Genomic DNA, 10,820 nt, shown 5'->3' with positions numbered 1-10,820 from the left:
GTCATAATCATTTAGTGTATTCACACATGAGTGAATCCTGCTCTAGGGCTCTATTCCACTGATACAGAACACGATGTGAACATTTTGACTGTGATACACACGGAATGCTTTTCGGGAACTGAGACCTCATAATCAAATGTGACAACAAGCTGTCAACAATGTAATTGTAGGCCTATATAATGCTGCTGTATGCTGTGCGGTGCCACACTGACGAAGCCCATACTGGTAGATGTGATTGGTGTTCTGTTACAGGCTGCATCATGCGTTGAGCGAGGGCACGTAACTTGAGTGAGGCCATGCAACTCAAATGAGGGCATGATAGCACCACAACCACATGCGCTCATTTATCTGTCCTGTCTGTTTACCTGCACATACACACTCCCTAATAGGTAATTTACACCTCTGTGATAGTGACAAGCATGCAAATGAGATCATTTGCTTTGTACTGAGTTATCTTCCTGTTGTTTTCCCCAGGCCCACTCTGTTCTGTGCGTCATCATTGGGTCATCTTGACCCCCAGTAGACCCCCATGTCTAAACGAGATACAGTTTACGTCAAATTGACCTCCAAAGTTGTCCTTTTTTGCATTTGAGCTAAGCCTAATCTTAACCCTTTCCCTAATCTTAACCTAATTCTCCAAACCTGCAACTTTAATTATCCTAACCTGCTGTGTAAATTCTCATAAACTGCTACGAAAAGTCAATTCTGACATAAACTGTATACCATCTAGTCAAAATTCTGTAGGAGGGCCAGCAGTAACAGGTGTCTAAATGCGTCTTTGGGTCGCTATATAAATCCCATGTATTATTATTATTATTATAGGTGTTACAGGTGCTGAGAAGAGGTCATAAACTTTCTCCGTTAGGTGGGAGGGTGTCAGGGGGCAGCCTGCTTGAATGTCACAGCAACCCGATCAAGTCTGCCAGTCCTGTGAGGAGTGTGTGTGTGTGATTTGTGTGTATTTGTATCAGTCTGGTAGTAGTAACCAAAACAGAAGGCCCCAGCACGTCTCCCCACACATTGTAAGCCGAGCCAATGTTTGCGTTGCCACAATGACATCATCCATTATCCACCCCCCCCCCCCTCACACACACCCTCCCCTTTTTTTCCAACTCAGATGGGAGACTGCAGAACCCTCCACCCCCCTCCCTCCCACCTCCATTTCACAAATTACTTTTCATTGCTGCTGCCTTAATTGGCTGCTAAACAGGCACAGTTGGGGCCAATGGGATGCCACGGGGTAAACAGCTGCCTCCACACGCAATGTAATGGCAGAGTGCTGAGAGACAGACCTGAGACCTGAGCAAACCATCAGCAGGTAGCACCCCTACCATGGGGTCACTGTAGCAACCATGGACTACACTACTGTGTAGGAGACAGTGCATGATAAACAGGCTTGCATAACTATTTAAGCTAGTGTTCCATCAATTGAACAACATTATAACAAGGTAATAAGAAATAAGCTACTTATGTACCACATTCACACTTTGATTCTTTATAGGAAATCTTTAGCACAGAGTGTAATTTGAACATAAATTATAGAAACTGTATATTGAAGATATGTATATTGGAAAATAATGCAACTCCGTGGAAGGTCAGTTCCACTCCAGAACACACCTTCCACGTCGTTCATTATTTTCCATAGAACGCATAGCTCCTCATTGATTATCCCTTACATATTGTGTGTACCAAATGTGTATCCTATGTTTTAGTTTTACAGATGCATAAACCACCTTAACAAATGAAACATGTAGGCTAACAGAAAGATCGACAGGACCAATGACATCCTCTCCCATCCCAAATTAAAATTGAAATGGTGCATATGGCTGTCTGCAGTAACTTCATCAAAATCTTACCTTATTGGATAAGGTTGAAGAAACCATGGCCCCCTTGACAGTAAATACCAAATTCAGTTAGACCCTATCAGAAACAAAACAGCTAAATGTATTCTGAATTTCTGTGTGAATTCAGTATAGTTCATGATTATCAAATATGCAAATATATATATATATATATATATATATATATATATATTTTCTCTCTTTAAAATTGAATATACACTGGCAAAATTAGCAGATGCTCTAATGTTGCACCCCTCCTCTATATTGTATCTCTGAATACATCTCATGCATGTCACAAAAAGCGGTGACTGACTTTTTTATGACTGTTTGTGTAGGCTAACCCAGACATGACTTTATGTTGAGGGCCTGTTGCATTGTTTGACAATTCATGAAATATGTAAAGTGATGCTCCTGTTTGAATAGGGCTTTAGTGATAAAGAGGTGTGATGCTTCAGGCACAACCATTACCTCATCATCATCATCATCACCCAGGGCTGGCTGGACAGATGGCTCGTGGCTGAGGGGGGTCAGCTGTTCCCATCGTACCCTCATGTGACTCCTTTAGTCCTACAATGCCTTGTTACCTTAGGGCTGTGGAACACAATGTGAAGGAATGCGCATCTACAGCAATCCACATGAGATTCTCAGACTGCTTCCCCATGCGCTAGCGAGGCTGAAACCCAGGATTAGCAATAGAAGCTCAATTCAAATGTCATCTTGTTCATCAGAAATGTTGGATTTTATGCCACAAATTGATCAATCAATGTGTTCTCTCATAGTAAATATGAGTATGCTATTTTAATGTATCCTAAAATGTGTCAGACAATACAGATGTAGGATCTTAATTTGAGCCAGTTTGATACCACAGAAAAATTATCCTGCAGCAACAGGAAATGTGAATTATTATGTGGATTTTTGTAGGGGTTGATACATTGTTCATTAGGGCAAATCAAGTCTGACACTTTAAAGTGGAAATTTCAAACTTCAGAAGCATTTTTAAACCTTGAATACACTACAAGTTTGCATTTCCTGATGTGCAGGAACATTCTCAGAAAAAAGAGTGATCAAATTAAGATCCTTCATCTGTATAGGCCTTTTGCTTAGTGTAGAATAAGATTACCCTATTTCTTGGATACTCAGCATCAGCAGCCCAGCAATGCAAACCACTGCACTTTTTCCTCCCTCCGTAGACTCATGGGTTCCCATATGGACTCTCAAGGGCCTGTTGTTTGCTTATCACAACAATTAGGTCATCACCAGGTCTCTGTTGGGTTGCTCTGTTTACAGATCTCAGAGAGGTGGTAGCCATTGCACAGCAGTAATAGGACACCCTTTCGCTCAGTGACAGGTCCAGGGTCTTGGATCGTGGGTGGACAGACAATACTACGGTCTGTAACAGAATTCGAACAAACGTCATTGTCTGTGTCAACAGATCGGTCAATACAAACCTGTAACTGATTCCTCTCCTCCTCACTCTCTTGAAGTATTGACGCAGTGATACCAGGATCAAGTTGCATGGTGCCCTTATAAAATTATTGATACACAAATCTTACGTGCAGTGTTTTTTTTGCTTAACAATGGGATTGTTTGTGTGTGTCACACAGGGCTCACAAAACTCCAATTCACAGTAGATGAAATGATCAACTCACTTTTTTTAGCACTGACTTTGCTAATAGCTACTTTATTGAGGAAAAATTTACTTACTATGACTGAGATACGTAGTTGTCCCACCTAGCTATCTTAAGAGGAATGCACAAACTAAACTCAGCAAAAAAAGAAACGTCCCTTTTTCAGGACCCTGTCTTTCAAAGATAATTCGTACAAAATCCAAATAACTTCACAGATCTTCATTGTAAAGGGTTTAAACACAGTTTCCCATGCTTGTTCAATGAACCATAAACAATTAATGAACATGCACCTGTGGAACAGTCGTGAAGACACTAACAACTTACAGACGGTAGGCAATTAAGGTCACAGTTATGAAAACTTAGGACACTAAAGAGGCCTTTCTACTCACTCTGAAAAACACCAAAAGAAAGATGCCCAGGGTCCCTGCTCATCTGCGTGAACGTGCCTTAGGCATGCTGCAAGGAGGCATGAGGACTGCAGATGTGGCCAGGGCAATAAATTGCAATGTCCGTACTGTGAGACGCCTAAGATAGAGCTACAGGGAGAAAGGACGGACAGCTGATCGTCCTCGCTGTGGCAGACCATGACTGTAACAACACCTGTACAAGATCGGTACATCCGAACATCACACCTGCGGGACAGGTACAGGATGGCAACAATAACTGCCCGAGTTACACCAGGAACGCACAATCCCTCCTTCAGTGCTCAGACTGTCTGCACTAGGATGAGAGAGGCTGGACTGAGGGCTTGTAGGCCTGTTGTAAGGCAGGTCCTCACCAGACATCACCGGCAACAACGTCGCCTATGGGCACAAACCCACCGTTGCTGGACCAGACAGGACTGGCAAAAAGTGCTCTTCACTGACAAGTCGCGGTTTTGTCTCACCAGTGGTGATGGTCGGATTCACGTTTATCGACGAAGGAATGAGCGTTACACCGAGGCCTGTACTCTGGAGCAGGATCGATTTGGAGGTGGAGGGTCCGTCATGGTCTGGGGCGGTGTGTCACAGCATCATCGGACTGAGCTTGTTGTCATTGCAGGCAATCTCAACGCTGTGTGTTACAGGGAAGACATCCTCCTCCCTCATGTGGTACCCTTCCTGCAGGCTCATCCTGACATGACCCTCCAGCATGACAATGCCACCAGCCATACTGCTCGTTCTGTGAGTGATTTCCTGCAAGACAGGAATGTCAGTGTTCTGCCATGGCCAGCGAAGAGCCCGGATCTCAATCCCATTGAGCACGTCTGGGACCTGTTGGATCGGAGGGTAAGGGCTAGGGTCATTCTCCCCAGAAATGTACGGGAACTTGCAGATGCCTTGGTGGAAGAGTGGGGTAACATCTCACAGCAAGAACTGGCAAATCTTGTGCAGTCCATGAGGAGGAGATGCACTGCAGTACTTAATGCAGCTGGTGGCCACACCAGATACTGATTGTTACTTTTGACCCCCCGTCTTGTTCAGGGACACATTATTCAATTTCTGTTAGTCACATGTCTGTGGAACTTGTTCAGTTTATGTCTCAGTTATTGAATCTTGTTATGTTCATACAAATATTTATACATGTTAAGTTTGCTGAAAATAAACGCAGTTGACAGTGAGAGGACATTTCTTTTTTTGCTGAGTTTATAATGATTGTAGCTATGGAGAAGAGCGTCTGCTAAATCAGTGGTTAACAAGTGTCTTTTTTTTTAAGGAACTCAGTCCGTCTTTAAATTTACTCTTGAAAGTTATAATAGTAGAATGCACAAGGTGCAATTTCTAAATTAGGTAATGCATCATCAGTTTTCCTCTGGTCATGTCAGTCATTGCAGATCTTAGAGAGCTATTTATAACTTTCAGAAATGTCCAGATCAACTAGCCCATGTCCACTAACGCTTTTTAGCTAGGTTTTTTAGCCCATAGATTTTGTTGTAAGGTTTGAGTCACTCAAAATATCACATGAATACACATTAGACATGGCAAAATGTATAAAATTGCAAGAAAATTTACTTTAAAACGGCAAAATATTCACTGCACCTCATGACAAATGTGTAGAATTGCAGGAAATAAGCTTTAAACCTGCAATATTTTCTCTCCTCCAACAAGAGGGATGTGAACAGTTTGTGTCATGAACAATTCTTGTGCCCATAGAAATAGACATGGAGCTTGCGCCTCGGGATGTTCCCCAATGCTGGAAGGGGGACTTGAGTGAAAAAGTTTTGGAACCCCTGTGCTAAATGACTAAAATGTAAATATAATATTGGCCCACAACCTGGTGTTCAGTGCATCAGTGCATGGAGGGTAAGATGGTTGATATATTGTTATTAGGGGATTAACTCATTGGTTTCTTTGTAGGCTACACTTGACAAACAACTCTCTAACATATTACACCTGAGTCATAGTTTCTGCCATAGAAAAGACCAGAGGCGTCATGCCTGTAGGGGCACAATTTTATCAAGATTGGGTTTAACTAGCCTAGACAGGTTCCCAATCTCCCAACCTCATAACTAGCTACCAAGAAGCCATTTCAGCCTACCAAGTTAAAGTAGCTAGCTTGGCTAACTATCTTAGCTGGCATGCCTGCTGGCAAGGTAGACTTCAGAAAAGCAAGCAATAACTAAATGTACTGAATAAGACTCACATTCCTTTCAATATTTTACCCAGATTTGAGCAGATATGCAGAGTAGCATATTTTGTTTCTTTAAAAAAAGAACAACCAATCAGGAGGATACATACAGCTCAAGAGGTATGTTTAGATATGCAAAAAAATATACATGTTTTTTAACATAGAATTAAGCATAATGATTATGGCTAGATTGCATTGAAAACTGTTTCAGGTGTTTGAATGCAATAGGCTCCAATTTATGGACTGGGCGTAGCACCCTTCTAGACCAGACACCAGACATTCTCATGTACTTTGTGCCCCCTCAGATTTTTGGGGTGCATGACACCCCTGGAAAAGACCTCTGCTGAATGAATCTGCTGAATGCATCGCATTATGATTGGTAATCTGAAATTATGCGCCCCCCACAACAGCAAGCGAGTGAGAGAAAGAGGTACCATATCTCACCACGGATTGTTTTCCTTTGATAAACTCTTCTGCCCAGAAACAGGGTGTGGGCATCAGTGGCAGGGAATGAGCGATTGGTTGGAACTGCACGCGGCGGCAGTCCCCGCATCCCTTGCCATGGAAGCTGTCAGCAATTTAACATCAACCGACATCAAGGTTTTCCATTTGTCTGCCTGCATATTCAGGGGATAGTGACACATGCACCTATTTTTTTATTTTTAAGGACCGAGTGTTTCAATTGTCCAAATTGTTTCCGTTCTTATAGACCCACACATTATTGTTATTTAAAAATCGTATATTCCCGTTTCACCACAATTACACACTTTGTTTCCATAATTAATATTTGGCAACATGTGGCCAGAAGATGATCTCATATGTTCATAGGATCTATTTGAAGGTATTGACATGTGAAGGGGGTGTTATGTTGCCCTGTCCCTGACCCAGTTAAGTAGCTTAATTATAAGGCCACTGACTCTAATAACCGAACCTGTATAATAACCATAATAAACTGATGTAGACTACCAGACAACGCAGGAATTATTTGTCTTTTTTTATTTGGTAGACATTGTCGCCTCCTTGTGGATTTGGCAGATGTAGGCAAACTGTCTGCATTTTCACAAATGTAAATCATCAAACATAAACTGCTATCCGTTCATTTATTTCCAAGATATATAGGCAATTGTTATCCGATAATATAGCCTACATTTCAGGTCTATAGATAAGTTATTTTCAAGATTATGGAGGCAGATTTGAAACCGTATGATATGCTTACTGTCTCTTTAAAAACGGTGAAGGTTCCACATTTTGCAGGAAGTTGATTTATTAATTTATTGTTTTACATTTAACCTTTATTTAATTAGGCAAGTCAGTTAAGAACAAATTCTTATTTACAATAACGGCCTACATCAGCCAAACCCGGACAACTGTGTGCCGCCCTATGAGACTCCCAATCACGGCCGGTTGTGGTACAGCCTGGATTCAAACCAGGGTGTTTGTAGTGATGCCTCTAGCTCTGAGATGCACTGCCTTGTGTGGTGGGACCGTGTATGTTGCATTGGTCCGATTTGTAATAGACTATGGCAGTATAACGTATGGTTCGGCAACCCGCACCTCATTGGAAAGGCTAGATGTCATGCAGGGGCAAGGACTCAGAATACATAGTGTGGCGTTTCGGACCTCCCCAGTTGCTGCACTACAGGTGGAGATGGGGATAGGCCATTGCAGATTAGGAGACAGCAGCTGGCAATTAATTATTGGGTCAACCTACAGGGACATGGGGAGTCTTATCCTGGGAAAGGGATTTTACAGGCATGCTGGGAACATGAGCGAAGACAGAACACAAGCTTTGGGTGGGTGGGAAATACCCAGGCGAGGGAGATGGGACTGTATGGAAGGGAGTTTAGTCCAATGGTAGCTATTCCTGTAAACCCAGCATGGCTACTCCCACCTCCAGTAGTTGATCTAGAAGTGTTGGAGAGACTACAGAAAGATAGGGAGGGTGTTGATCCATCTGATTTGTTTAAGAGATGTCTGGATACCGTCTATCAGGATGTTGTGACCATTTACACAGATGGTTAAAAAGATCCAAGGACAGCACATACTGGGTCAGCATTTGTAGTGAAGGAATGGTGGTTGACAGTCAGGTAATGTATTACAGATCATTTACATTTACATTTAAGTCATTTAGCAGACGCTCTTATCCAGAGCGACTTACAAATTGGTGCATTCACCTTATGATATCCAGTGGAACAACCACTTTACAATAGTGCATCTAAATCTTTTAAGGGGGGGGGGGGGTGGTTAGAAGGATTACTTTATCCTATCCTAGGTATTCCTTAAAGAGGTGGGGTTTCAGGTGTCTCCGGAAGGTGGTGATTGACTCCGCTGTCCTGGCGTCGTGAGGGAGCTTGTTCCACCATTGGGGTGCCAGAGCAGCGAACAGTTTTGACTGGGCTGAGCGGGAACTGTGCTTCCTCAGAGGTAGGGGGGCCAGCAGGCCAGAGGTGGATGAACGCAGTGCCCTTGTTTGGGTGTAGGGCCTGATCAGAGCCTGAAGGTATGGAGGTGCCGTTCCCTTCACAGCTCCGTAGGCAATCACCATGGTCTTGTAGCAGATGTGAGCTTCAACTGGAAGCCAGTGGAGAGAGCGGAGGAGCGGGGTGACGTGAGAGAACTTGGGAAGGTTGAACACCAGACGGGCTGCGGCGTTCTGGATGAGTTGTAGGGGTTTAATGGCACAGGCAGGGAGCCCAGCCAACAACGAGTTGCAGTAATCTAGACGGGAGATGACCAGTGCCTGGATTAGGACCTGCGCCGCTTCCTGTGTGAGGCAGGGTCGTACTCTGCGAATGTTGTAGAGCATGAACCTACAGGATCGGGTCACCGCCTTGATGTTAGTGGAGAACGACAGGGTGTTGTCCAGGATCACGCCAAGGTTCTTAGCACTCTGGGAGGAGGACACAAGGGAGTTGTCAACCGTGATGGTGAGATCATGGAACGGGCAGTCCTTCCCCGGGAGGAAGAGCAGCTCCGTCTTGCCGAGGTTCAGCTTGAGGTGGTGATCCGTCATCCACACTGATATGTCTGACAGACATGCAGAGATGCGATTCGCCGCCTGGTTATCAGAAGGGGGAAAGGAGAAGATTAATTGTGTGTCGTCTGCATAGCAATGATAGGAGAGACCATGTGAGGATATGACAGAGCCAAGTGACTTGGTGTATAGCGAGAATAGGAGAGGGCCTAGAACAGAGCCCTGGGGGACACCAGTGGTGAGAGCGCATGGTGCGGAGACAGATTCTCGCCACGCCACCTGGTAGGAGCGACCTGTCAGGTAGGACGCAATCCAAGCGTGGGCCGCGCCGGAGATGCCCAACTCGGAGAGGGTGGAGAGGAGGATCTGATGGTTCACAGTATCAAAGGCAGCAGATAGGTCTAGAAGGATGAGAGCAGAGGAGAGAGAGTTAGCTTTAGCAGTGCGGAGAGCCTCCGTGACACAGAGAAGAGCAGTCTCAGTTGAATGCCCAGTCTTGAAACCTGAATGATTAGGATCAAGAAGGTAATTCTGAGAGAGATAGCAGGAGAGCTGGCCAAGGACGGCACGTTCAAGAGTTTTGGAGAGAAAAGAAAGAAGGGATACTGGTCTGTAGTTGTTGACATCGGAGGGATCGAGTGTAGGTTTTTTCAGAAGGGGTGCAACTCTCGCTCTCTTGAAGACGGAAGGGACGTAGCCAGCGGTCAAGGATGAGTTGATGAGCGAGGTGAGGTAGGGGAGAAGGTCTCCGGAAATGGTCTGGAGAAGAGAGGAGGGGATAGGGTCAAGTGGGCAGGTTGTTGGGCGGCCGGCCGTCACAAGACGCGAGATTTCATCTGGAGAGAGAGGGGAGAAAGAGGTCAAAGCACAGGGTAGGGCAGTGTGAGCAGGACCAGCGGTGTCGTTTGACTTAGCAAACGAGGATCGGATATCGTCAACCTTCTTTTCAAAATGGTTGACGAAGTCATCCGCAGAGAGGGAGGAGGGGGGGGGGGGGAGGGGGAGGAGGATTCAGGAGGGAGGAGAAGGTAGCAAAGAGCTTCCTAGGGTTAGAGGCAGATGCTTGGAATTTAGAGTGGTAGAAAGTGGCTTTAGCAGCAGAGACAGAAGAGGAGAATGTAGAGAGGAGGGAGTGAAAGGATGCCAGGTCCGCAGGGATGCTAGTTTTCCTCCATTTCCGCTCGGCTGCCCGGAGCCCTGTTCTGTGAGCTCGTAGTGAGTCGTCGAGCCACGGAGCAGGAGGGGAGGACCGAGCCGGCCTGGAGGATAGGGGACAGAGAAAATCAAAGGATGCAGAAAGGGAGGAGAGGAGGGTTGAGGAGGCAGAATCAGGAGATAGGTTGGAGAAGGTTTGAGCAGAGGGAAGAGATGATAGGATGGAAGAGGAGAGAGTAGCGGGAGAGAGAGAGCGAAGGTTGGGACGGCGCAATACCATCCGAGTAGGGGCAGAGTGAGAAGTGTTGGATGAGAGCAAGAGGGAAAAGGATACAAGGTAGTGGTCGGAGATTTGGAGGGGAGTTGCAATGAGATTAGTGGAAGAACAGCATCTAGTAAAGATGAGGTCAAGCGTATTGCCTGCCTTGTGAGTAGGGGGGGAAGGTGAGAGGGTGAGGTCAAAAGAGGAGAGGAGTGGAAAGAAGGAGGCAGAGAGGAATGAGTCAAAGGTAGACGTGGGGAGGTTAAAGTCACCCAGAACTGTGAGAGGTGAGCCATCCTCAGGAATCATCTGGCTGTATACAGTATATAGCAGAGCTGATGGCCATACTGTTG

The sequence above is a fragment of the Salmo salar genome, chromosome 20 (assembly GCF_965601325.2).
Source record: "Salmo salar chromosome 20, fSalSal1, whole genome shotgun sequence".
NCBI classification, from domain to species: Eukaryota; Metazoa; Chordata; class Actinopteri; order Salmoniformes; family Salmonidae; genus Salmo; species Salmo salar.
This window is presented reverse-complemented; position numbering follows the sequence as displayed.